Raw genomic sequence first — 27,956 nt, forward strand, 5'->3', positions numbered from 1 at the left:
TTTATGTAAATAATGAACAATATAGGACCAAGAATGGACCCTTGAGGAACTCCATGTTCCAATCCCATTTTTTCTGAACTGCAACCGTTGACGTGAACATACTGTTTCCGGTTAGTTAGATAAGACTCAAACCAGGATAAGCTAAGGCCTCTTACACCATAGTGCTCCAGCTTATGTAGCAGTATCTCACTGTCTACTAGGTCAAACGCCTTGGAGAAGTCAAGAAGCAGTAATGCTGACACTTGCTTCCTTTCTAGAGCTTTATGTAAGTTAAACTGAGCTTCAAGCAACGCATGTTCACAACTGTGACCCGATCTAAAACCAAATTGCGACGCATATAGAATATTACGTGATTTTAGGTGCTTTACTAAACGTGCATGCATTATTTTTCGAATATCTTTGAGAAGCAGGACAAAAGTGAGATTGGTCTGTAGTTTGTAATTTCGCTGCGCGATCCTCCTTTATGGAGTGGGATAACCTTAGCAAGTTTGAGCTTTTCGGGGAATACTCCTTCGTGAAGGGAGTGTGAGATCAGGTGATTAACTACTGGAGACAGCACATTGCAAACCTTTTTAAGAGGCTGTATATTCATATCTGAAGTCGATTTGTTCTTAAGATCATGTATGATTTCAGCAATTTCGGAGGGCGAGGAGTCCTCCAGCTCCATATCAAAATCACATCTACTAGATTGGGGAAGAGAATGTCCTACTGATCCTGCACCGCGAACCAGATTGTTTTCGCTCTTTAGGTTCTCAGCTATATTAGTAAAATAATCATTAAAACTGTCAGCTATATCTTGTGAGTCGGTTATAACTCTATTTTTATAGTTAATCTTACTTATTTTTATTTTTTCTTTTGATTTCTTGTTTAATATTTGATTAATCATTTGCCATTGTAATTTGCTATTGCTCGCATGCTTTTTAAAATATGATGCGTAATACTTCTTTTTCGCAATATCTACTTGTTTTTCAACAAACTTTTTCATATGCTTATAAGTTTTTTCATTTTTTTCAGTAGGCTCTTTAACAAAGGATTTATATAGTTGGTTCTTTCGATTGCATGCACATTGAAGCCAATCTAATATCCACGGTTTAGAGTTTTTTCTGTGGTTTGATTTTTTCTTTTTAACTGGAAAACACTCATTATAGACTTCTTCATATTTAGTGTGAAAAGCTTCAAATTTTGTATTTGTCCCGTCAACGTTGTGTAAAAAATTCCAATCAATAGACGCTATTTTCTCCTCAAAACGAGCGATTTTCTCTTCATTTATTACTCGGTTTGATGATTCACAAGTTTCATTTTTCAATTTATTTCCTATTCTATTAGTGTCGAGAAGTATGCCGGTAAATGTGGCAAGGTGATCAGATAGCGATTCAGTTATAATGCCTGACTTTGTTATAGCGTGGCATTGGTTTACGAAGATGTGATCAATAAGTGTAGCACTGTGACATGTAATACGAGTTGGTCGTGATATCGTTGGTGCGAATCCATACTCTGCAAAAATATCAACATATTTAGTAGTATGGTCATTTACGCCGTATTCTATTAGATTAATATTGGTATCACCTAGAAATAATACGTTTTTGTTGCTATGTCGCGCCAAATCTTTTAGGGTGTTTTCCAATTTTTCTAAGTAACTGGGGACATTACCACTGGGAGACCTATACATATTGCATAGTATGATGTTTTTGTGGCCATTTTGAGCTATCTCTATTAACTGAAATTCGCCAACGTTTGGATCATCTCTATAAGATAATTCAGATCTTGCAGTGACATCAGATAATTCACAGAGATTCTTGTTTACATAGGTTACTAGACCACCGCCCTTACCAGAGTCCCTTGCGGGAGCCTGAATAAAGGGGGGATGAAAGCCTTCTAACTCTAATTCTTTGCCTTGAAAAGCCATACTTACAACCGTGCAGTTTGTTTCGTTGAAACACAGAACATCAAATTTTAGGTGCTGCTCAATTTCATCACGTATATTAGAGATTGCTTTGCTCAAAGATCGAATATTAAGAGATTGTACTTTAAGTTCATAAGGCCTACTCGTGTTGATTTGCCGTGGTTCGTAGTATTTACAACTATTTAGTACATCTGAGCAGTTTTCCCATGGATTAAAGTTTAAGTCATTGTTTTCTTCAAAAGTATTACCTATATAATTAGAGTCATGGTTTCTATGGTATGGGTTAAATTTTGCGCTATTCTCGTAATTACCGTGTACGGTGTATAATTGTCTAGGTGATACCTCGAAACCAGGAAAAAATTCACGTGTGCAGCTTTTGCATCCTAACTCGCCCGCCGAGCATTTATTGTGCGAATAAGCGTCGCATATCCAGCAAACCGCCATTTTTGATTTGTTTCCTAGCTTTTTACAAGTTTTGCAACTCACCCTGGCAAAACTTACTTTAGATTTAGCTTTTGTTTCTGTACTACAGGGTATGTAAGTGTTACACGAATTTTCATTAGTTAGAGTGGTAATATCAGTATTAGTAAACGGAAATATGTCAGTAGTACATGCCAAACAATACCAATTTATGAAACTATTGTCTAATTTCATTCGATTTACGTCATTTGGTTCAAGATTAGCACATTTCCGATGAAAAATACCGTTACAAAGGCTGCATTTTAGCGGATCTTTACGTTCTAAACATTTTTTAGAACATAATCTACATCTACAAGACTCTTTGCACATCTTTAATTTGCAAAGTATAACTATAGATTACTGGTTATATGATATACGATAGATTACTGATTATCAATATAAAATTAAAGATCTAAAGAGATTTATACAGGAACTGTGGGTCAAGAAAACGGGTTAAGTTTTATGTTTGACTCCTAGTTCCAAAATCAGTCAAAATCTGTAAAGGTTAAATAATTGATTAAATAGTTAAAATATTTAAATATAAATACACTGAATTTACTCCAGTAATTCTACGCTTGTGTTGTGTTGAAATTAGTTCGGTCCGGATTTATGTTGTTGTTATCTGCAATTTTGCTTATAACCGGTTCAGATAAGATAAGAAAGAGTAAAAAACCGTTTAAAATTTACTGTGATGCATTTACCATGGTCTATAAGTATAAGCTATCGCAATAAAAAATAATTTATGATTAGAAAAGAAAAAAGAAGATAAGGGACTTGCTGTTTTTTGAAAAATTTGAACTTAGGTACTTTCTGTGAACGTTACTATACGTTGAGCTTTGAAAAATTAAATTTGTTCAAAATTGTGTTGTAAACGATTATGTATTCACGACGAAAAATTTGATTTAAGAATTTCTACTGCATTGGCAAAAGAGATCGGAACTCATCCCTTAAAGGCCACACCTCTTCAATTACTGTCGGTCTTCGCCTGGCCAGTTCAATGATGCAGTCCAAAAGACGCGAAACGATCCCTTTCTTGGCTGCTAAGGTTAGATGAATACCGTTCCCATTTGGATCTAGTATAGTGCACCTTTTCCTCATCAGCTCAAAGCATATTTGATGCGAGTCAAACATCAATAGATTTTCAACCTTCGTAGTTAAAATAAATAAAGACTCGTTAAACCTACGAATTTCTGGATTTAGCCAGTGTGATAAGTGGTTAGTGTTATGGAGTTAAAGATGAATGTGGTGTTTGGGTATCTCTCACAATAAGTACGCAGATCATTCGCCACGACATCAAACAACGAGTAAGAACGGTGATTATACCTGGACAAATCATTGATGCCTGCCGAGATCACCACGTAACTCATGTGAGGGAATAGGTGCTCAAACTTGTGAAGATCAGTGATTTTGTACATTGTCTCCTTGGTGCATGGCAAGTGAGTAGGAAACAAGCTGACGGGTGTGGTTGAATGAATTGAATCCGTCAATAGCAGAACACGTTCCGTTGGAATCGGAGTTGGGTCTGTTTCTGGTCTACTAGATTGGCGGATTGGTGGTATATGCTGTGGTGTGGTGGGAGCTGAGAGTCTGCGAAAAGTTAGTGATAGTCTCTCGCCTTGTGCTGTGGGATCTGCTTTAATACCATGTTCCCAAAAGTCCTGAGAGGACCTTGACATGCAATAAGTCTGCCCGTGTTTGAGGTGTATGGATTGTGTCGTGGGAGGTCCTATTTTGCTGCGGAAGTCAATTGTTCGGGTAGCACCGAGACTGACTGTGATTATGTTACTGGGATTTACGATGCAAGCTTCGTTGTCACTGTGCATGGGAATTGAAGATTTACCGTTCTCATAACGAGTAAGAAGGCAAGTTATGTTGTCTGTGGTGAATGTTGGGTCTTCTGTGTGATGAGCGATTGAGTCTATGATTTCAAGGAGTGGGCGATTCGTGGGAATATCAAGTGGTTTGTGTACTGTTCTGCCATAACGATACTCTGTTTTACCAAAAAATGCTGTCTGTCGATGCCCTATCTTAGTAAAATGTACTCCGTGGCAAACTGTCGCCAGGTCTAAATGTTCAAAGTTTATATCACACGGTTCAACAGCACCTGGTATCGTTGGTATTGTCACCGTGTTGAGCTGTGCTGGTGGTGGCGGTGGGGTTGATGGAGGAGTTCTTCTAGAGTTGGCGGCGCTTTCATAAGCTAACATGTCCGTGATACACTGTTTTGCTGCCGCTATCGACTCTGTTAGTTGTCCAATAATCCTCACATGATGGCTTTCTGCTTCTTGAAGTTTCTCGGAAATGAGGGAGGTTACGGAAGTGAACTGATGCAAATTTTTAGAAATATCATCTACATTGCTAGTTAGGTGTTGCTCTAGGTGTTGCTTTAAATGTTCATAGGCATGTGCCTTTCTATCCCTAGTTAGCATCCCTACACCTATTGTATGATCTGTAAAACCACAGATTGTAGCGTGGTATTCCGATTCATGTTTAAGTTGTTCTTCTGTCAGGGTTGAGAAGAGCTCTAAACTTGTTTTAGGAGATAATAGTGCCGTCCTAAAAGTTTTATCGTACGTACCGTCTTGTTGTGGGGGTACCAGGCAGGTCTTTAAAGAGGTAGTGAGTGGGTCACTACCTGGTAGCCCCTTGTCATCTGGTGAAGGATTCGTCTCGTGAGATGGGTGGGTGGTTGGCTGATCCAATAAGTTGAGCGCGGCGTCGACCATGGTAAATTTTCTTATCAGCAAACGAATTTCATGCGTAATGTAAAAGACAAATATATTAATTATATATATATTGTAGTATGCGAGGATGGTTCGGAGTTCACAGATTGCGCCTGCAAGTACAAGTGTAAACAGACACCCAGATAGTGCACCTGCAAGTGTAAACAGACACCCAGATAGGCAGTCACCCTGAAAAGCGCCCAGCAGACTCAGAAACTGAGCTGATAGCGCTCCGTTAACGTTTCCCTAAGAACTGTGTTAGAAAAGAGGAGTCTTACTAATGTCTAATATTATTATTCAAATATAAATAAATAAATAATTCTCTAATTAAATATAAAGGTGGCGGGTTACGGGCAATAATCGGTGTATTTATGTCTAATGTTCGTAGAATTGAGTAATATATAGTATAGTAGTATAGTAGTATATTGAGTAATATATAGTATAGTAGTATAGTAGTATATTGAGTAATAAATAGTATAGTAGTATAGTAGTATATTGAGTAATATATAGTATAGTAGTATAGTAGTATATTGAGTAATATATAGTATAGTAGTATAGTAGTATATTGAGTAATATATAGTATAGTAGTATAGTAGTATATTGAGTAATATATAGTATAGTAGTATAGTAGTATATTGAGTAATATATAGTATAGTAGTATAGTAGTATATTGAGTAATATATAGTATAGTAGTATAGTAGTATATTGAGTAATATATAGTATAGTAGTATAGTAGTATATTGAGTAATATACAGTATAGTAGTATAGTAGTATATTGAGTAATATATAGTATAGTAGTATAGTAGTATATTGAGTAATATATAGTATAGTAGTATAGTAGTATATTGAGTGATATATAGTATAGTAGTATAGTAGTATATTGAGTAATATATAGTATAGTAGTATAGTAGTATATTGAGTAATATATAGTATAGTAGTATAGTAGTATATTGAGTAATATATAGTATAGTAGTATAGTAGTATATTGAGTAATATATAGAGCACTGTATTATATTGAGTAATATATAGTATAGTAGTATAGTAGTATATTGAGTAATATATAGTATAGTAGTATAGTAGTATATTGAGTAATATATAGTATAGTAGTATAGTAGTATATTGAGTAATATATAGAGCACTGTATTATATTGAGTAATATATAGTATAGTAGTATAGTAGTATATTGAGTAATATACAGTATAGTAGTATAGTAGTATATTGAGTAATATATAGTATAGTAGTATAGTAGTATATTGAGTAATATATAGTATAGTAGTATAGTAGTATATTGAGTAATATATAGTATAGTAGTATAGTAGTATATTGAGTAATATATAGTATAGTAGTATAGTAGTATATTGAGTAATATACAGTATAGAAGTATAGTAGTATATTGAGTAATATATAGTATAGTAGTATAGTAGTATATTGAGTAATATATAGTATAGTAGTATAGTAGTATATTGAGTAATATATAGTATAGTAGTATAGTAGTATATTGAGTAATATACAGTATAGAAGTATAGTAGTATATTGAGTAATATATAGTATAGTAGTATAGTAGTATATTGAGTAATATATAGTATAGTAGTATAGTAGTATATTGAGTAATATATAGTATAGTAGTATAGTAGTATATTGAGTAATATATAGTATAGTAGTATAGTAGTATATTGAGTAATATATAGTATAGTAGTATAGTAGTATATTGAGTAATATATAGTATAGTAGTATAGTAGTATATTGAGTAATATATAGTATAGTAGTATAGTAGTATATTGAGTAATATATAGTATAGTAGTATAGTAGTATATTGAGTAATATATAGTATAGTAGTATAGTAGTATATTGAGTAATATATAGTATAGTAGTATAGTAGTATATTGAGTAATATATAGTATAGTAGTATAGTAGTATATTGAGTAATATATAGTATAGTAGTATAGTAGTATATTGAGTAATATATAGTATAGTAGTATAGTAGTATATTGAGTAATATATAGTATAGTAGTATAGTAGTATATTGAGTAATATATAGTATAGTAGTATAGTAGTATATTGAGTAATATATAGTATAGTAGTATAGTAGTATATTGAGTAATATATAGTATAGTAGTATAGTAGTATATTGAGTAATATATAGTATAGTAGTATAGTAGTATATTGAGTAATATATAGTATAGTAGTATAGTAGTATATTGAGTAATATATAGTATAGTAGTATAGTAGTATATTGAGTAATATATAGTATAGTAGTATAGTAGTATATTGAGTAATATATAGTATAGTAGTATAGTAGTATATTGAGTAATATATAGTATAGTAGTATAGTAGTATATTGAGTAATATATAGTATAGTAGTATAGTAGTATATTGAGTAATATATAGTATAGTAGTATAGTAGTATATTGAGTAATATATAGTATAGTAGTATAGTAGTATATTGAGTAATATATAGAACACTGTATTATATTGAGTAATAAGTGATGAAATGACAGGTATCACTCCACCACATTTCTAAACATGCAGCAGTTACAAATAATAACGAACAAACTAACAAACAAGATAGACATAACTCTGCAGTCTGCAATACGGTGGTCTATATAATGAGCGTTGTCCGGCACGTTATCCAACGTTTATGGGAAATCTAGCTTCCCTCATTCTAATTTGTCTCACGCAATAAACTTAAAGAGTTTCAGCAGCTTGCAGCAGCGTCATGTCACTTATACGTATGTGGGGGTGCGCAGTGTTTTAGAGAGAAGGGGGGGGGCATAGATTGCAAGTTGAGTTGATATCGTCAGAAGGATATGATGAGCACTATGCCGCTGGGAGCTGAGATGGATCTCTAGGGGGGGGGGGGGGGGAGTGCAGGGAGGACTTCTTTCGAGAGGGACGTGTCATGTGGAAGAAGGAAAGTTTTTTGCATTGAGGGGGTGGGGGGGGGGGGGGGGGGAATAGTAAAGATATGAGAGGGATGTTTAAATGATATAGGTGGTATTATGTTGTGTAGAGAGGGATTTTACGAAGTCCAAAGATTATAGCGTAGTACGGTAGTATAATTTAAATGTTAATGTGAGTGTTTGATTGTGTTAGTGGTGTAAGATATGTGCATAAGGTGAGTATAGGAGAGCGGTGTTTTAATAGTATGTGGAGAATTAGTGGAATTGTATTGGGTTGGATGGAGAGCTTATATGTGTGCGCTGTGTTGTTATATTTTTAAAAGTTAGGGTGTATAATGTTTTTTGTTGTGATTGTGTGATGATAAGATAATTATTATTTTTAATTATTAGTTATGGATATAGTAAGGGGATGATTAGAGTTTTTAGATGGTAGATATTTAGTGTGTTTTTTTGGTGGTAGAAGTAGAAGGTGAGGGTGGGGTTTGTTTTAAGTAAAAGGTGAGTTTTTTTTAAATTAATATGAAATGAAATGTATTGATGTATTATATAGAATTGGATTAGAGAAAGATAGTTGATAGTTAAAGTTAATATTGTTAAGGTTATATGAAATATGATTAGTAAGAAAAAGAGTGTTGGATATATGGGTAGGAGGGAGGTGGATAGTTATTGTATGGTTATAGTAAAAGATAAAATAAATTTAGTTGATTTTTTTATAGAAAATATGTGTTGAAAGACAACTTTACTTCTTGCAGGTACGTGGAATATTTATAGTAAAGAGACTTTCTTAAGTTATAAAACTCAGCTAAATTCAGCTACTCAACTAACCCGAGTTTAGCTAAATTCAGCTAAACTCGGGGTAGTGAGTACTGTTTCTTTTCTTTTTTTCGTGTAACTTACTACATAATATAAATTACCAATACAATGCAAATGTTATATTAGTCTCAGTTGGGTTATTATGGCTGATACTGGAAAGTACCGTGATTTAATATAGATTTTCACCTGGCATAGCTGGGGCCTGGAGCACTAACAATTTACATCTCCAATAATATGGACTTTACGCCCAGTAAAGTTATGTGTTTGTGGGCAATTTGGGGGCCTGGGACACTTACACTTTGCATGTACAGCCGTTATAACTTCAAACGGGATTAATACAAATTTATACAATAACAAGAATACATTGCAACCAGGCGACTCATAAATGATAAACAATACTCCAATCCGGATTTTACATGTTTTAAGTATAACTTCTGGTACACCTTTTTCAATGGTTTTTGATTGAAAATGTTTTCAGTGACTGAGTTTCAAGAAACTTTGAAAAGCGATTTTGAGAAGAAACCTGTTTCCTTATTCCTAACTAATCTATTTTGACCTTGTGAAGACTTCGTCCTACCCCAGGTTATCAAATATCAGGTTTGTGAATGTTTTACAAAACAACTTAATCTTTCTTTTATATTACTTTTTAATTAATAAATATGCTGATTAATTTTAGGGACATCTATTTCTCGGTAAGCGCCAATACCATTTAAGAATACGACTGCCAGCACGCTATTTTGAAGCGATAAGATACTCAGTATCTAGACAGCTCAAATCTCAATCTTTCTCCCACAATTATTGGTTCTTGATCAGCCACGTAGCCAGCAATAAGATTAAGGCAGGAACTTGGCGAAGCGCCAGATAACCCCATCCATATATATTCCTGTCCCGCATCAGGGTTCGCAGTTCCTCTTTAGAGTTTGTCACAACTTCCTTCAGTAACATAGACAAGTAGCTTTGTCTTGGTCGGCCTTGCTGTGCTCTACCATGCATAGGTTCCCATAAGACTAAATCACTAGCAAGTAGCTTAGGATGTCTGATGCAGTGTCCTGCCATTTTTAATCTCCTGCTTCGTAACCCTACTCGGCGTCAGTCAATTGCATAATTGAATAACTGATGCCTTGGTAGGCTACCATACAAAGTTATATTGCTGACCTTGTTCTTCCATGAGATACCCAGCGCCATACGCAGCATCTTTGTGTATGTCCCGTCCAAACTTTTCTCTTGAGCCTTCGTCAGTTTCCAGGTTTCTGATCCGTAGAGCAGTACTGCATACTGATCACAAGCCGCTATGAACAATCTAATCTTAAGGCTCTTTCAGGGTTTGAATTTCCAAATATCCTTCAGTCTATGTAGGGCACCCCATGCTTTTCCCTTTCTAACCCTTATCTCCCTATCTGTGCTATGTAACTTACATTGTAGGGCACCTCATGCTTTAGAGGTCGCTAGATCGATCCTCCATATTCAAATTTCAATGTCATAACCTTGGTCTTGCCTTTGAGCGTGCTAAATCAGTCGATCTTCGAGATTGTTCTTAAAGGGCCCCCGACAGTTGAAAACAGCTTGAATCGATGTATTTTCGGACTTTGATTCAGAATCACACCCCATGACATAGGGTTAAAATGCTCCCCTGCCAAGATATTGGCGAAAAACTGTCTTGATCACGTGATATGACCGTGCGTATAAGGAAGTTAGTCGAATTTCTCGTTCGGTTAGGGTTTCAGCATATGCTTTTGTTAGGGATTGGGTTAGGGTTAGGGTTGGGATCAGATAACTAGAGGGTTAGGGTTTCGAATAGTCGTTCAAGGCCAGCTAGAAAATGGGTTGAAAAAGTCACGTGACAGTCGAGTGTAGAGTGATTAATCATCATCCTCTTGCCTTCGTTTAAGTGTAGCCATACGCTCGCTGCCGCCGCGATTCTACTCGGAGCAGGAAGTGAGGAACTCGTTGGCCTTGTCCATGTCCTCAGAAATAAGTGGTATATCATCTGCAAAGTCCACATCGGTGATGATCTTGGGCCCCATGACTCTTCTGCTTTTTTTACGTTTGAGAGTGAGTCCAAGTCGCTCCGCATCATCACCTATGGCTTGCCTCATACAGTAGTCGATGACTATTGCAAAAATGTAAGGTGCTAAGGTTTCACCCTGTAACACACCTGCTAGTACCTCAAACAACAGTCTCTCCGTCTGGAGTTATATTAGGACTTTGGCCGTTGTCTTCTCGTACATAAGCCGTATAAGCTGTACGATTTTGACTGGAATGCCGTAAGCTTCTAGAATCTTGAGCATTTTCCCACGATGTACACTGTAGAAAGCCTTCTTAAAGTTTATAAATGTCAGAACAGCTGGCAGTTTCCGACTCTTGACACCCTTTATTAGATGCCTCAGTACCAATATCTGCTGGGCTTAGATGTCCCTCACATAAATCGAGGCCTTTTTTTCAAAAAGCTAAGGCAAAATGCAGGATAACGTGGAAAATGCAGGATAACGTGGAAAATGCAGGATAACGTGGAAAATGCAGGATAACGTGGAAATATTCTCAAATTCTCTCAAAATGTTTCATTCGGCTTTACGTCCCCTGGCCCTAGCTGTCCGGTCGGACTCGCCTGCCATGGCAGATTATCTTCTTATCTTGGCTACGGGGCTGTTCTTGATTAGTTAATTACCTACTTAATATCAATTAATTAATTCCTCCATTTATGTGAGGGACATCTGAGTTAGTACCATTTTAGAATACGACTGCCCGCGTCCTATTGTAAAGCTGTAAAATAAAAAACTCACGCGGAGAATTTCAGTGATAAGAAGTACAGGATCACAACAACTTATTCGAGCAACTACTTTCTAACTGGTATCTATCTTCTGAAGACTCTCTCCTCAACCCCAAGTTATCAGGTTTGTAAACGTTTTATAGTATTTAGACGACATAGTCTTCGTTCTCATATTATTTGTTTTAGATAAGACTCATTGTTGTGCCCTATTCGTTCCTTGTGCCCCACCCTGCTTAGTGCTGTGTTCGACCTTGGCTAACTGTGAGAAATTTCCGGGCATTGACCGTTTATTAGTGTATTTGTAGGCAGTTATTGTGTTCGTCGTATTGCTACTGTTAGTTCAATTGCTCTGAAAGGACAGACATTTTTTCAATTCCTAGAATTGCAGGATACTTCGAGAATTGTAGCATATACATTGAGCTTTTTTCGTGTCCATATAGAGTCATTGTATTGTTCCTTAATTCCTTATTAAGGCAAAATAGGGCTTCAACAGAAGGGTGGGCGACAATTGACCCCCCGACAATTGAGCCCCCGACAAATAACCCCCCGACAATAGATCCCCGACAATTTACCCCCCGACAATTGACCCCCCCCCCCCGGCTGACCAGGACCCAGGACCCAGGCCCCTGACCCTGACCCTGACCCTGACCCTGACCCTGACCCTGACCCTGACCCTGACCCTGACCCTGACCCTGACCCTGACCCTGACCCTGACCCTGACCCTGACCCTGACCCTGACCCTGACCCTGACCCTGACCCTGACCCTGACCCTGACCCTGACCCTGACCCTGACCCTGACCCTGACCCTGACCCTGACCCTGACCCTGACCCTGACCCTGACCCTGACCCTGACCCTGACCCTGACCCTGACCCTGACCCTGACCCTGACCCTGACCCTGACCCTGACCCTGACCCTGACCCTGACCCTGACCCTGACCCTGACCCTGACCCTGACCCTGACCCTGACCCTGACCCTGACCCCAACCCCAACCCCAAACCCCAAACCCAACCCCAACCCTGACCCTGACCCCACCCCAACCCCAACCACAACCCTCAAACCCAAACCAAACCCTAACCCCAAACCCAACCCCAACCCTAACCCTAACCCTAACCCTTACCTTTACCCTTACCCTAACCCTAACCCTTACCCTGACCCAGGACCCTAACCCTAACCCTATTCCTAACCCTGACCCAGGACCCTGACCCAGGATCCTGATCCAGGACCCTGACCCTAACCCGATCAATTGACCCCAGTGTAATTACGTGGGGGGTCAATTGTCGTACTCAGCCCTAGATTTCGCAACAATTGACCCCAGTGTAATTACATAGGGGTCAATTGTCGGGGGGTCAATTGTCGGGGGGTCAATTGTCGTACTGAGCCCTAGATTTCGCAACAATTGACCCCAGTGTAATTACATAGGGGTCAATTGTCGGGGGGTCAATTGTCGGGGGGTCAATTGTCGGGGGGTCAATTGTCGGGGGTTCAATTGTCGCGGTACCCTCCAGAACAGTACAGGTAGGGATATTGAAAATGTATAGTAATTGCACAATTGCACTCTTTATGGTAGATCGTTGTACTGGTTATTTTCAAGAGATTTCCCATTTAGGCCCATCCTGACCAATCAAATCGTTAATATTTTAGGAAGAAACAAAATTGAGATGAATCTTACATGTGGAGTTGCTATGTTGCATAAGTAGATATACGTAACGAGGCATAATTCATCTAGCTTGCATTATGTAGATATACGTAACGAGACATAATTCATCTCGCTTACATTATGTAGATATACGTAACGAGGCATAATTCATCTCGCTTGCATTATGTAGATATACGTAACGAGGCATAATTCATCTCGCTTGCATCATGTAGATATACGTAACGAGGCATAATTCATCTCGCTTGCATTATGTAGATATACGTAACGAGGCATAATTCATCTCGCTTACATTATGTAGATATACGTAACGAGGCATAATTCATCTAGCTTGCATTAAGTAGATATACGTAACGAGGCATAATTCATCTCGCTTACATTATGTAGATATACGTAACGAGGCATAATTCATCTCGCTTGCATTATGTAGATATACGTAACGAGGCATAATTCATCTAGCTTGCATTATGTAGATATACGTAACGAGGCATAATTCATCTCGCTTGCATTATGTAGATATACGTAACGAGGCATAATTCATCTCGCTTGCATTATGTAGATATACGTAACGAGGCATAATTCATCTCGCTTGCATTATGTAGATATACGTAACGAGGCATAATTCATCTCGCTTGCATTATGTAGATATACGTAACGAGGCATAATTCATCTCCCTTGCATTATGTAGATATACGTAACGAGGCATAATTCATCTCGCTTGCATTATGTAGATATACGTAACGAGGCATAATTCATCTCGCTTGCATTATGTAGATATACGTAACGAGGTATAATTCATCTCGCTTGCATTATGTAGATATACGTAACGAGGCATAATTCATCTCGCTTGCATTATGTAGATATACGTAACGAGGCATAATTCATCTCGCTTGCATTATGTAGATATACGTAACGAGGCATAATTCATCTCGCTTGCATTATGTAGATATACGTAACGAGGCATAATTCATCTCGCTTGCATTATGTAGATATACGTAACGAGGCATAATTCATCTCGCTTGCATTATGTAGATATACGTAACGAGGCATAATTCATCTCGCTTGCATTATGTAGATATACGTAACGAGGCATAATTCATCTCGCTTGCATTATGTAGATATACGTAACGAGGCATAATTCATCTCGCTTGCATTATGTAGATATACGTAACGAGGCATAATTCATCTCGCTTGCATTATGTAGATATACGTAACGAGGCATAATTCATCTCGCTTGCATTATGTAGATATACGTAACGAGGCATACTTCATCTCGCTTGCATTATGTAGATATACGTAACGAGGCATAATTCATCTCGCTTGCATTATGTAGATATACGTAACGAGGCATAATTCATCTCGCTTGCATTATGTAGATATACGTAACGAGGCATAATTCATCTCGCTTGCATTATGTAGATATACGTAATGAGGCATAATATATCTCGCTTGCATTATGTAGATATACGTAACGAGGCATAATTCATCTCGCTTGCATTATGTAGATATACGTAACGAGGCATAATTCATCTCGCTTGCATTATGTAGATATACGTAACGAGGCATAATCCATCTCGCTTGCATTATGTAGATATACGTAACGAGGCATAATTCATCTCGCTTGCATTATGTAGATATACGTAACGAGGCATAATTCATCTCGCTTGCATTATGTAGATATACGTAACGAGGCATAATTCATCTCGCTTGCATTATGTAGATATACGTAACGAGGCATAATTCATGTCGCTTGCATTATGTAGATATACGTAACGAGGCATAATTCATCTCGCTTGCATTATGTAGATATACGTAACGAGGCATAATTCATCTCGCTTGCATTATGTAGATATACGTAACGAGGCATAATTCATCTCGCTTGCATTATGTAGATATACGTAACGAGGCATAATATATCTCGCTTGCATTATGTAGATATACGTAACGAGGCATAATTCATCTCGCTTGCATTATGTAGATATACGTAACGAGGCATAATTCATCTCGCTTGCATTATGTAGATATACGTAACGAGGCATAATTCATCCCGCTTGCATTATGTAGATATACGTAACGAGGCATAATTCATCTCGCTTGCATTATGTAGATATACGTAACGAGGCATAATTCATCTCGCTTGCATTATGTAGATAAACGTAACGAGGCATAATTCATGTCGCTTGCATTATGTAGATATACGTAACGAGGCATAATTCATCTCGCTTGCATTATGTAGATATACGTAACGAGGCATAATTCATCTCGCTTGCATTATGTAGATATACGTAACGAGGCATAATATATCTCGCTTGCATTATGTAGATATACGTAACGAGGCATAATTCATCTCGCTTGCATTATGTAGATATACGTAACGAGGCATAATTCATCTCGCTTGCATTATGTAGATATACGTAACGAGGCATAATTCATCTCGCTTGCATTATGTAGATATACGCAACGAGGCATAATATATCTCGCTTGCATTATGTAGATATACGTAACGAGGCATAATTCATCTCGCTTGCATTATGTAGATATACGTAACGAGGCATAATTCATCTCGCTTGCATTATGTAGATATACGTAACGAGGCATAATTCATCTCGCTTGCATTATGTAGATATACGTAATGAGGCATAATTCATGTCGCTTGCATTATGTAGATATACGTAACGAGGCATAATTCATCTCGCTTGCATTATGTAGATATACGTAACGAGGCATAATATATCTCGCTTGCATTATGTAGATATACGTAACGAGGCATAATTCATCTCGCTTGCATTATGTAGATATACGTAACGAGGCATAATTCATCTCGCTTGCATTATGTAGATATACGTAACGAGGCATAATTCATCTCGCTTGCATTATGTAGATATACGTAACGAGGCATAATTCATGTCGCTTGCATTATGTAGATATACGTAACGAGGCATAATTCATCTCGCTTGCATTATGTAGATATACGTAACGAGGCATAATTCATCTCGCTTGCATTATGTAGATATACGTAACGAGGCATAATTCATCTCGCTTGCATTATGTAGATATACGTAACGAGGCATAATATATCTCGCTTGCATTATGTAGATATACGTAACGAGGCATAATTCATCTCGCTTGCATTATGTAGATATACGTAACGAGGCATAATTCATCTCGCTTGCATTATGTAGATATACGTAACGAGGCATAATTCATCTCGCTTGCATTATGTAGATATACGTAACGAGGCATAATTCATCTAGCTTGCATTATGTAGATATACGTAACGAGGCATAATTCATCTCGCTTGCATTATGTAGATATACGTAACGAGGCATAATTCATCTCCCTTGCATTATGTAGATATACGTAACGAGGCATAATTCATCTCGCTTGCATTATGTAGATATACGTAACGAGGCATAATTCATGTCGCTTGCATTATGTAGATATACGTAACGAGGCATAATTCATCTCGCTTGCATTATGTAGATATACGTAACGAGGCATAATTCATCTCGCTTGCATTATGTAGATATACGTAACGAGGCATAATTCATCTCGCTTGCATTATGTAGATATACGTAACGAGGCATAATTCATCTCGCTTGCATTATGTAGATATAGGTAACGAGGCATAATTCATCTCGCTTGCATTATGTAGATATACGTAACGAGGCATAATTCATCTTGCTTGCATTATGTAGATATACGTAACGAGGCATAATTCATCTCGCTTGCATTATGTAGATATACGTAACGAGGCATAATTCATCTCGCTTGCATCATGTAGATATACGTAACGAGGCATAATTCATCTCGCTTGCATTATATAGATATACGTAACGAGGCATAATTCATCTCGCTTGCATTATGTAGATATACGTAACGAGGCATAATTCATCTCGCTTGCATTATGTAGATATACGTAACGAGGCATAATTCATCTCCCTTGCATTATGTAGATATACGTAACGAGGCATAATTCATCTCGCTTGCATTATGTAGATATACGTAACGAGGCATAATTCATCTCGCTTGCATTATGTAGATATAGGTAACGAGGCATAATTCATCTCGCTTGCATTATGTAGATATACGTAACGAGGCATAATTCATCTTGCTTGCATTATGTAGATATACGTAACGAGGCATAATTCATCTCGCTTGCATTATGTAGATATACGTAACGAGGCATAATTCATCTCGCTTGCATTATGTAGATATACGTAACGAGGAATAATTCATCTCGCTTGCATTATATAGATATACGTAACGAGGCATAATTCATCTCGCTTGCATTATGTAGATATACGTAACAAGGCATAATTCATCTCGCTTGCATTATGTAGATATACGTAACGAGGCATAATTAACATATAATATTTGTTGGGAGGTGCCATACCATTCTTGTCCAAAATTGGAGATTTCCAACGAAGTAAATGGCTACACCATGAATGTACATTGTATTATTATAGAACAACATTATACACTGTATATAAGCAAACATTGTAACTTAAAGTAAACTCTAATGCCATCTTGGGCACTGCAAAAGCACTCATTTCACAATTCTTTTCATATCAATATTTCACCTTTGTAGGGATTGTACGCCCCTACGTGTATAATATCAATATTTCACCTTTGTAGGGATTGTACGCCCCTTCTTTTCATATCAATATTTCACCTTTGTAGGGATTGTACACCCCTACGTGTATCATATCAATATTTCACCTTCGTAGTGATGACGTAGGGGAGTGAGTTTCGCAATACTAATACTGACGGTTCGGTTGGAAGAGGTGTAATATCAGACGTAGTGATGACGTAGTAATGACGTAGTGATGACGTAGAATACGTTATCTATTAAATGAGCTGCAGCAGATTAGCTACACGTGATACAGCTACTGACACAGCATCTACACAGGATTTAACAGCAGATTAGCTACACGTGATACAGCTACTGACACAGCATCTACACAGGATTTAACAGCAGATTAGCTACACGTGATACAGCTACTGACACAGCATCTACACAGGATTTAACAGCAGATTAGCTACACGTGATACAGCTACTGACACAGCATCTACACAGGATTTAACAGCAGATTAGCTACACGTGATACAGCTACTGACACAGCATCTACACAGGATTTAACAGCAGATTAGCTACACGTGATACAGCTACTGACACAGCATCTACACAGGATTTAACAGCAGATTAGCTACACGTGATACAGCTACTGACACAGCATCTACACAGGATTTAACAGCAGATTAGCTACACGTGATACAGCTACTGACACAGCATCTACACAGGATTTAACAGCAGATTAGCTACACGTGATACAGCTACTGACACAGCATCTACACAGGATTTAACAGCAGATTAGTTACACGTGATACAGCTACTGACACAGCATCTACACAGGATTTAACAGCAGATTAGCTACACGTGATACAGCTACTGACACAGCATCTACACAGGATTTAACAGCAGATTAGCTACACGTGATACAGCTACTGACACAGTATCTACACAGGATTTAACAGCAGATTAGCTAAACGTGATACAGCTACTGACACAGCATCTATACAGGATTTAACAGCAGATTAGCTACACGTGATACAGCTACTAAAACAGCATCTACACAGGATTTAACAGCAGATTAGCTACACGTGATACAGCTACTGACACAGCATCTACACAGGATTTAACAGCAGATTAGTTACAAGTGATACAGCTACTGACACAGCATCTACACAGGATTTAACAGCAGATTAGCTACACGTGATACAGCTACTGACACAGCATCTACACAGGATTTAACAGTAGATTAGCTACACGTGATACAGCTACTGACACAGCATCTACACAGGATTTAACAGCAGATTAGCTACACGTGATACAGCTACTGACACAGCATCTACACAGGATTTAACAGCAGATTAGCTACACGTGATACAGCTACTGACACAGCATCTACACAGGATTTAACAGCAGATTAGCTACACGTGATACAGCTACTGACACAGCATCTACACAGGATTTAACAGCAGATTAGCTACACGTGATACAGCTACTGACACAGCATCTACACAGGATTTAACAGCAGATTTGCTACACGTGATACAGCTACTGACACAGCATCTACACAGGATTTAACAGCAGATTAGCTACTCGTGATACAGCTACTGACACAGCATCTACACAGGATTTAACAGCAGATTAGCTACACGTGATACAGCTACTGACACAGCATCTACACAGGATTTAACAGCAGATCAGCTACACGTGATACAGCTACTGACACAGTATCTACACAGGATTTAACAGCAGATCAGCTACACGTGATACAGCTACTGACACAGCATCTACACAGGATTTAACAGCAGATTAGCTACACGTGATACAGCTACTGACACAGCATCTACACAGGATTTAACAGCAGATTAGCTACATGTGATACAGCTACTGACACAGCATCTACACAGGATTTAACAGCAGATTAGCTACTCGTGATACAGCTACTGACACAGCATCTACACAGGATTTAACAGCAGATTAGCTACACGTGATACAGCTACTGACACAGCATCTACACAGGATTTAACAGCAGATCAGCTACACGTGATACAGCTACTGACACAGTATCTACACAGGATTTAACAGCAGATCAGCTACACGTGATACAGCTACTGACACAGCATCTACACAGGATTTAACAGCAGATTAGCTACACGTGATACAGCTACTGACACAGCATCTACACAGGATTTAACAGCAGATTAGCTACACGTGATACAGCTACTGACACAGCATCTACACAGGATTTAACAGCAGATTAGCTACGCGTGATACAGCTACTGACACAGCATCTACACAGGATTTAACAGCAGATTAGCTACACGTGATACAGCTACTGACACAGCATCTACACAGGATTTAACAGCAGATTAGCTACACGTGATACAGCTACTGACACAGCATCTACACAGGATTTAACAGCAGATTAGCTACACGTGATACAGCTACTGACACAGCATCTACACAGGATTTAACAGCAGATTAGCTACATGTGATACAGCTAGTGACACAGCATCTACACAGGATTTAACAGCAGATTAGCTACTCGTGATACAGCTACTGACACAGCATCTACACAGGATTTAACAGCAGATTAGCTACACGTGATACAGCTACTGACACAGCATCTACACAGGATTTAACAGCAGATCAGCTACACGTGATACAGCTACTGACACAGTATCTACACAGGATTTAACAGCAGATCAGCTACACGTGATACAGCTACTGACACAGCATCTACACAGGATTTAACAGCAGATTAGCTACACGTGATACAGCTACTGACACAGCATCTACACAGGATTTAACAGCAGATTAGCTACACGTGATACAGCTACTGACACAGCATCTACACAGGATTTAACAGCAGATTAGCTACGCGTGATACAGCTACTGACACAGCATCTACACAGGATTTAACAGCAGATTAGCTACACGTGATACAGCTACTGACACAGCATCTACACAGGATTTAACAGCAGATTAGCTACACGTGATACAGCTACTGACACAGCATCTACACAGGATTTAACAGCAGATTAGCTACACGTGATACAGATACTGACACAGCATCTACACAGGATTTAACAGCAGATTAGCTACACGTGATACAACTACTGACAAGGCATCTACACAGGTTTTAAAAGTAGATTAGCTACACGTGATACAGCTACTGACACAGCATCTACACAGGATTTAACAGCAGATTAGCTACACGTGATACAGATACTGACACAGCATCTACACAGGATTTAACAGCAGATTAGCTACACGTGATTCAGCTACTGACACAGCATCTACACAGGATTTAACAGCAGATTAGCTACACGTGATACAGATACTGACACAGCATCTACACAGGATTTAACAGCAGATTAGCTACACGTGATACAGCTACTGACACAGCATCTACACAGGATTTAACAGCAGATTAGCTACACGTGATACAGATACTGACACAGTATCTACACAGGATTTAACAGCAGATTAGCTACACGTGATACAGCTACTGACACAGCATCTACACAGGATTTAACAGCAGATTAGCTACACGTGATACAGCTACTGACACAGCATCTACACAGGATTTAACAGCAGATTAGCTACACGTGATACAGCTACTGACACAGCATCTACACAGGATTTAACAGCAGATTAGCTACACGTGATACAGCTACTGACACAGCATCTACACAGGATTTAACAGCAGATTAGCTACACGTGATACAGCTACTGACACAGCATCTACACAGGATTTAACAGCAGATTAGTTACACGTGATACAGCTACTGACACAGCATCTACACAGGATTTAACAGCAGATTAGCTACACGTGATACAGCTACTGACACAGCATCTACACAGGATTTAACAGCAGATTAGCTACACGTGATACAGCTACTGACACAGCATCTACACAGGATTTAACAGCAGATTAGCTACACGTGATACAGCTACTGACACAGCATCTACACAGGATTTAACAGCAGATTAGCTACACGTGATACAGCTACTGACACAGCATCTACACAGGATTTAACAGCAGATTAGCTACACGTGATACAGCTACTGACACAGCATCTACACAGGATTTAACAGCATTAACTCAGCTCAGGATGTACATAACAATCTGACTCACGCAAGATTTCAATTCATCATAATTTATAATAATAAACTCGTGGCCACGATCAGTTGTGAGAAAACATGATTAAAGATGACATAATTTTTAGTACTACTGCTATTTGTAGAACCCACATTCTAGCAGAGATTGCAGAGTAACATGATATCCTGAAACTCATTGCAGCGCACCACGTGACACCACGTGACAGCACCACGTGACACCATGTGACAGTACCACGTGACACCATGTGACACCACGTGACCGGTAACTCATCCATTTCATTACATTACTCTACATCTATAATCTAATAATGTCGTGTGATCTATTCTCTGTTCTCTCTAGTTTGTAAGCCCTCGTTTTTTCATTGTGCTCCTCTGATTTACCAACTTAATTATCCGCAGCGTCGATATTTATTTGGTAGGTGTTATCAAATATGTTGAGTCAAATTCTGAGTTAAAACGTCATGCAATATGTATAGTATATCGCCCGATGGTATAGCGGGCTCACAGCGGGCTGTAACAGCGGGCCGGGATATATCAGGTCTTCTAACTAGCGGGCTGCGCGGGCCTGCTGGCGCAAATATAGCCCGCTGGTGGATATATTATATATTATGTATAAAATTAGAATTGATCTCCTTTTAATTAGATGTACACTTAATGGCTGATCATTATGTTCGCATACATTTACAGGCAGCAGTGTTGAAAACAGAATATATTGTTTGAAGACACGCTTCAGTACTAAGATATTCAATCTACTTCCTAACTGTGTAATCACTGCTAACTCTCGAGAGGAACCTAGTGCACACTTCAGGTTAATTCTTTGATTTACAACTCTTCATCATCGTTGGCATTTTTAAAACCTCTCTGTATTATTTTCAAAATTCTATTATACGAGTTATTCTCATATTTCGTTAAAACTGTTATTTTATGTTCGCATTTGTATTGCATGATATTCAATCACAAAATGATTAACCTGCTCATCTCAGTGCTCGTATCAGTGCTCAGTGAGTAACAAGATGTTGTATTTTAGGTACCAGAATCCGGTCAGCGATCAAGCAGCGTATTCCAATTTCTTTCTAAATTAGAAATAGAACAACCTTGATCTTGAATATCAAGGTAAGAATATGTATGTTTACTAGCACTTGACTGTTTTACAAGATCTTGAAGTTGATATTCCAATATAAGTCTTTAATCTAGACTAATAGTCATCCCTATTATACGGCTCCTCATTCTCCATCCTAAACAATAATTTAAAATATTCCAGCCCACACATCAGTAGTCCAATCTTATCAAAAAATGAACTACATTGCTCGCAATAATTGACAGGATATTATATTTTAGGTACCAGAGTCCGGTCAGAGATTAAGCTGCGTTTCCGATATTTTCCTACTAAAGATCAACATTTATCTTCAATATTAAGGTAATAATATGTACGTAATACTCGACCTCTCACAACTCCCCTTAATCAAACTCGTACTTTATCCTGAACACCTGCGGTGCCTCATCTCATTTACAAATTATGACTACTACTTATACTTTTTAAAGCTATAAATAGCTTTAAACTTATAACAGTTTCATTTATCTCAGAATATCTTGATTTACTGAACAATGGACAACTATTTAAAGAACGGACAAGAAATATTCCTCAAGTTCTGCACTTCTGATGACAAACGACCCACTGATGACAAACGACCCACTATGCTGCCAAGAGCTCCAGATCAGACGTATATAGACAGGTACCCGGAAAGTAGTGGTTTCAGAGACCAACGAAAACGTCAGTCTGATTATGAGGCCGAAGTTATGGTGTATAGGGCATTGGAGAAATTATCGGACGGTAAGATCGTCGTTCTTCATAACTTTGAATTCACGCACCACCAATATTGTTTGTGTGATCAGAGTCATTTGCGGGACAAAAAGACGTGCAAAGGGTGCAAGAACTCGTCGAATAAGGAAGGGGAATGTGATTTTTTAATTTTATGTCCAGGCTCCATTGTTATAATCGAAGTTAAGAACATGTCGCACATTGAAATCGATGATGTTGCGGTTGACAAGGAAAATCATTTCCGAGCATTATCTGGTACGTTCACAAAATCGGTTGACCAGAGAAAGAAGATAGAATCTCTGATTCAATGTATAGACAAGGACATAACTATCCGGCAGTTCACTGCGTATCCTAATTTCAGTAATCAATTTAAAGGACAGTTCCAGGCTAGTGAAGATACAAAACTTCAGCTAAGCGATTCAGAATTATCAACTGTGATATTTCATGAGGACATTGTCGATGGTAACAAGATCAACGATAACAATAATAGGGAACCCATAACTGCAGGAACATCAGAGGAACCAGCCCTGAAGAAGAGAAAAATTATTTCTCTCGGTTTTGACATCTCATCAGACGAGGACTTATCAAATTTTGGTTTTTGGTGGAATAACAACGCAACAATAGCTCAAGATACAAGAATTAATCATGATGCCTTTCAGAAAGTTAGAAATATGTTACTCGCTATCTGGGCTACCGATAAAAACTGCGATCAATCGAAATGTAGTTTAGCAAACTGCATATTAAACATTGATGAACGGCTCAGATCAGGAAAATTTACATTTTTACCAAAAAAAGGGAAGAATTCTGTACAGAATCCTGGAGTTGTAACAGCTCCTGATGTTATCAGAAACTTCGTTAAAGTGGAGAACCTGACAGTAGAACAATGTAAAGCGTTCGAATCAAGCGAGAATCTGTTGTGGATTAATGGACCCGCTGGAGCGGGGAAAAGTGTGATACTTTGCGGTCGAATAATCAAACTTGTACAACTAAATGAGGACAATAAAGTTGTGTTATTCAAATTCGGCGGTAAAGGTAACAACTGTCAGCTTTATCAGCGTGCATTAAAGAATGCTGATGTAGAATACGAAGAGGCCAGCATGTCTGACGTCACAGTTACTCTAAGATCAGAGAGTAAGTGTAAAGTTATCATTGTAGAGATAACACGTGAAGATATAGAGGAGTTAACAGATACAATCAGTGCTGTGACCAACTGTCACATATTTATTGATGATATACAGGAGTTATTGTATTACAGTGAAACTGAGGAGTTTAGTGTTCTGATGGACAAGTTGTTATCTTTAGAGTGCTCTGTCATGGTTGCATGTGACATGGCACAGGCTTATTGGAATTTTAGTAAAGAAGAAATTATTGACAGACTAAGAATGATAACTGTCAAACTATCATCCACTCAGTTGGTACGTTTATCAATGAGCCTTAGAAACACATGTGATTTATCTGACATCCTACGTGTAATACGAGAACAATTAAGAGAATCATATTCAGAAATACCTGATGTATTAGATATGATTTTACCTACACAATTACAAGGACACTTCATACACGGTACATTACCTGTCATACATGTGTTTAATGATTTCAATGTTACTAGTATTATGCATGTATTTAATAATGAGCTTGATAGATTGTGTGATGCATTAAATTATTCTAATATAGGTATAGTATACGATGATGTCACTAGTAGTGTAATGTCACTAGTTAAGAACAGTGTTAATATGAGATGTGGTAACACTGATAGTAAGATTGCAGTGTGTAGCAGTTGGGCTAGTTATTCTGCTCAGTGGCCAGCTGTAATAGTACTGCACACAGTGAGGCACAGAGTGTGGTACAATGAGGATGACCTGACTCGACTTTACTTAACGTTATCCAGAGCACGTGTTTACTGCTCTGTTGTTATATACAGAGGGGAGGGTTATACATACAATACACCTCACATGTTACGTTTGTTACGTAAACTGAGTAGCTTTGCTCGTATTATACGGCATTAAATTTAATGGTACTGTGTAATAACGTTGGTGGGTGACTAGTTCTATTTTTCAGAAACATGTATACACAAGCCTTTAATGTGTGGCTATTGATTTCATATGAAATAATTGACGATTTTCGAAATTTTGACCCAACCGGGATTCGAACTCGCAACCTCCGGGTTAAAGGCCCAAGACTATCAACCAATTACGCCACTGAGGCGACATTTGTACAAATATATTAAGCTAGCAATTATGACTTGCAGATAATTTCACCCACTAACCTAAGTATTACTATTATTTAATTGTGTTTCCTTTTTGATTTATTGCTAAATATTACAGTGTTTTTGTATCGAAATGTTTCATACAATAATATAAATGCGCCAGAATGAACATAGTAATTATATTTTTCATTCGTGGTTTGGAAACAACAAAATTACCCCAAAATATAAAGAGTGTCAAAAAGTAAAAAGTAAAACGGGACCACTAGTCTACCTAATAAACTATTGACTATTGATATAATTCGTTTACAGTTATAATAGCAGAAAATAGAGTTTAATTTTGTAAACTATTAAGTGCAGAACATGAAACTGGATTTTGAGAATAGCAAAACATTTGTCCGGAAAACGTATCCATCCTATAAAACCGATAAAATTTATTCACAATTGTACACGAAAAAAAAACGTAGATCATAGATCGCGGCTCAACGTTGCGCATGACTGATGACTGGTGATTAAAACTTTCAACGAAAGCAAAGAGAACAGAACGCAACTAAATTGTCCGATTGTATTTGTATGCGCGCGCGATTTCCAAAAAACTGCACGTGTCGCATTAAGTGCTATCAAATCATTCCATAGGCGCAGGTTATAAATATATCTCCACTGAAAACACACTCCCTAATTGCGCGCATTGCAGTATGACTTATGAGTAATTTCCTTCAAACTTCATGAATTGTGAATAGAGATCAAATATTTTACAATTTATTCAGAATAAATATATCAATATAGCTATGCCTATGCGCTTATATAAATTACTTGGAATGCTTTTGAAATAAAATAAAAAGCTCAAAAACGCTGCTGTCCTATTTGGAAATGGATGATGATTAATTAATTTTATAGTAATTACTGATACTCAAGTTCTAAGGAATGATATCAGAACAATATAGTTCAAGATTATACCATCCGAACTCGCTGACTGACTTTTAAGATATCATTATCCTGCTTGGTACAAAGAGTTTCGAGAACGCTTGGGCTCAAAATATCATAGCGACATTGAGGCCACAGTCAGGCCCAATATTAAGGTTCAGGCACTGCGACTGAGTCATTTAGAAATATGACGCCACAGAATAAATTTATTTGTTCTGCTCATCACCAAAACAATATATAAGTAATTATTATATTGAATAGTTGTGAAGAAGGCATTTGTACTCGATAATTTGTTAGCTAATTTCTTCGATATTAATAGTTATTTACTGACCTTTGTCTTGGTGTAATAGTAAGAGACCTTGTTAGTCATGTAATGCTGATCCAGTTAGTGACGAGCTATGAAGTAACTATTCGACCCCATCAGTCATCAATGCTGATCGTGTCAGTGACGAGTTACAGAGTTATAAAGAAATCAATGAAGACCTAATTAATTTCCTCGGTCCATGAAGATATTCCTCTGGTATCTGGATCCCAGGATCCCTCCTGGCCTGCGTCTGCAGATATAAAGTACCAGGACCTGATCAATGTGGAATCCAAGGAATAATTTCTTTCTATATATTCTCATGGGAACCGGACACAAGGGCGGTACTTTCTTAAAAGGGTAGACACGAGGGCGAATCATGTAAATCACTTTAAAAGCAAACTGATCAAAAATAAAACGAAAGTCATTTCATCGGGGCAATAATAATCAAATCACTTTAAAGACAACTTAAATGTAACAACAAAACGCTTAAATATTCATCACATGTTACTCTATTAAAAACCAATTTAAATAAAAATATTTGTATATTATAACGATTTGCCTATGTGAACTAAAAAATATTCTGCATTGATAATTTTTTGAGATTTCATTAATCTTATACAAGTTGTGACGAGGCACAATTACAATTTGGGGACGTTCACATAATATTACGTGATCAACCGAGCGGGAGGGGGGTCTCCAAATGATTACGTGTAAAACTGATTACGGAAGGGGGGGGGGGGGGGGGGGGGGGGGGAATTGTTCAAAAATTGATTATGTAATATGTGAAC

The 27,956-nt window shown here is 37.7% G+C and overlaps 1 long non-coding RNA gene across 1 annotated transcript; it reads left to right on the top strand.

Moving 5' to 3' along the window:
* The first annotated feature begins 9,192 nt into the window (after positions 1–9,192).
* On the top strand, positions 9,193–26,055 carry LOC134826524 (uncharacterized). The gene is made up of 6 exons (XR_010161714.1): positions 9,193–9,395; positions 11,593–11,689; positions 22,606–22,726; positions 22,946–23,031; positions 23,257–23,335; positions 23,503–26,055. It is a non-coding gene; the product is annotated as an uncharacterized LOC134826524 (long non-coding RNA).
* The last annotated feature ends 1,901 nt before the right edge of the window (positions 26,056–27,956 follow it).

The sequence above is a fragment of the Bolinopsis microptera genome, chromosome 2, assembly GCF_026151205.1.
Source record: "Bolinopsis microptera isolate Bmic1 chromosome 2, MBARI_Bmic_1.0, whole genome shotgun sequence".
Classification (NCBI taxonomy): Eukaryota; Metazoa; Ctenophora; class Tentaculata; order Lobata; family Bolinopsidae; genus Bolinopsis; species Bolinopsis microptera.